At 43.1% G+C, this 2,567-nt stretch overlaps 1 long non-coding RNA gene across 1 annotated transcript; it reads left to right on the forward strand.

Annotated features, from left to right (window-relative positions):
- Positions 1-232: 232 nt before the first annotated feature.
- Positions 233-2,567, forward strand: LOC115252085 (uncharacterized). The gene is made up of 3 exons (XR_003890521.1): positions 233-259; positions 1,736-1,903; positions 2,507-2,567. It is a non-coding gene; the product is annotated as an uncharacterized lncRNA (long non-coding RNA).

The following is a 2,567-nucleotide window of genomic DNA, read 5'->3' on the forward strand; positions in this document are numbered from 1 at the left end:
GATCCTATAGATCAAAAAGTTGACCCAGTTTGATTCCGCACCCAAAAACGAACATCTGTCAGACGAACTCCAGTTGTTTCCCAGTATTTCAGTTCAAACGTGGACCAAATTGTTCTGAAGAGAGGCGCCTGTGCTGGATATGACGCGATCCAACCACAAACACGTGACGTGTAGAGGAAGAAGAAGCGAAAGTGAAAGTTCTCAACTTCGGGCTCCATCTTGAGTGACCGAGCCCTGATGGAAAACCTCTAATATTCAGGTAGCATTTGGTTCTTTCACTGCTGTCGTCTCGAATCAATGTTCCGCTGCGAGATGCGGCTTAATAAGCTGCGTGTGCGCAATGAGCGTGCGCGTGTTTCGGACGCACATTGCGGCTGGTCGACGGGAATGTTGTGACGGATGATCAAACTTTGTAGCGTGTTTCCTCTAACTGCGTTTTCCGCTAACCCTGAGCCAACATTTTAGAGGTTGAGGAAGCACATTTTAATACTCACAATAAGTCACAATATTATTTGCAGTTAGTGGAAAAATCCACGGAAAGAGGGACACAAACGCGACAGTTTTAGCCTCCTCTCTTTGTCCCTCCACCAGGGGGACAATCACTCCTTTATTTAAAAAAGGAGAGTATGTAAAGAGGGAGAGATCAAGGCATTCCATTTTATTGTTTTAACAACTGGGTCTTTGTGGAATATGAATTTGTTATTATGGATTAATGAAATGTGTTCTGTTTTGAATGAAGCAGTCAAGAAAACGAAAGGAAACCTAAACCCATGGTGTTTTGATATTTTTGGTCCTGAACATGTGGTCAGATCAGATCAGTCTGAGCAGAATTGGGTGTTTTTTGCCCTTTGCTGTGTGTCATCTATTCTATTCAGCATGTTGGGTTGCTTGACTTCTGTTGGGTCGTGTCAACTTGATCATCACTTCTGAGATATTGACACACCTTTTTCCTGAGGCTGGCTCCAATGCTGCCAACACACCTGGCCATGGATATGGTGGGACTTCTGTGATGAGTGGGGTCAGAGGTGGTGGACAAGCTCTGCTCCAAAACAAGCTTGCTAGATATGTTTGGGATCTCCTCCGCCACAACCAGCAGCTGCAACTAGTAGCTGTGCACGCCATGCAGAGTTTTGACCTCTAGGTCAGGCTACAAATGTTTTTTCCAGCACCACCATGTGTTCATGAGAAACATGATGCACCTGATCAAAAAAGCTGCTTGTAATCTGACAGACGAGCCATGATGAGATGTCAAGGTGCGTTGTTGAAAATGAAGATCCTCTTCTTGGAATCCTGTCTGAGATGACAGAAGATGATGCTGCATTTGACCCACTTTGATGATGTGATGACGTATTTCTGTTTAGTTTTGAATGCATTCTCATCTTATTTGTTGAATTTAATGTTGAGAACTGACATCTTGAAAGAATTTAGGTTTTCTTGTAAACCATAACCAGATAAAAAATGATTTCATTTGTATTTGTGTGCGTCCGTCTAATCCGCACCTTCTGAAACACCCAGGAGAAACATTTTTTCCACAACTATTTTATGTTTAACATGGTGTAAACTTTTAAGATGTCCCAAAACTTTTTTCCAATATATATGTGGCCTGTATGATGTACAGGGTGACATCATATAATAGATTTGGATGTGAATGAGCCGACAATACGTCATTGGACAGACCTCTGCTTGTCTTCATGCTGAGAATCATGTTCTTTAATCTTCTTTTCTGTGTCAGCAGACTGTTCCTGCTTAACCGTTTAGACTCACATTTAAAAATGAGCGAATGTGTGATGGAAGAGGAAGAGAGAGCAAAGTCCACAGTGTCCAGCTGTGTGTCCCTGAAGGGCGACATGTCCAAAGACGAACCTTTAAAGTTCGGTATTGGACCTCAAGGCTCACCTTTAAAGTAAGGTTTTCTGAACCACATAACTCTGCCTTAGAACATTTCACAACCCTACAAAACATCATTTTGTGGGTATTAGCCTCTACTATCGTGAAAAATGAAATTCATCAGGTCCTTAAAATGAAACGGTGCACAGTCCTTTCACCATGTTGGCCTGTGGAAAACCAGTGTTGTCGGCCCGATGGACCAGTGTCCCCGTCGTTGCCGGACCACCGTTGGCCACCAGTTGGGTTTTGGGATCAAAGTGGGGGCGTTTCCTGTATCCGGTTCTCCTCACGGATCCATGACTACAACATGTTGCTGCAAGTGCAGAGACGTTTGCTCTGGAAAGAACTTTAGAGCACATTCAGTGCTGCAGGATGAGGGGCTGGAAAAGGAGCCAGTTCTTTTCTCACTGCAGGGAACAGTTAAAAAAAGCAGCTAAAACTCTGAAAACATGAAAATTATACAGAGACATCATTGATTTATTGATTCAGTTGTTATCCAGAATGGATTAGAAATGTTCCTGTTTGATAAAAATGCAGTGAATTGGGATTATTGAACTCCAACCTCTACAGATTATTTACCTTCATCACAGTCTCATCACTATTTCTGATGTTTCCTCAGGATGAACGAGGACAGAGCAGAGTCCACAGTGCCCAGCTGGGTGTCCCTGAAGAGTGACCAC

Source organism: Takifugu rubripes, chromosome 13 (assembly GCF_901000725.2).
Source record: "Takifugu rubripes chromosome 13, fTakRub1.2, whole genome shotgun sequence".
Lineage (NCBI taxonomy): Eukaryota > Metazoa > Chordata > Actinopteri > Tetraodontiformes > Tetraodontidae > Takifugu > Takifugu rubripes.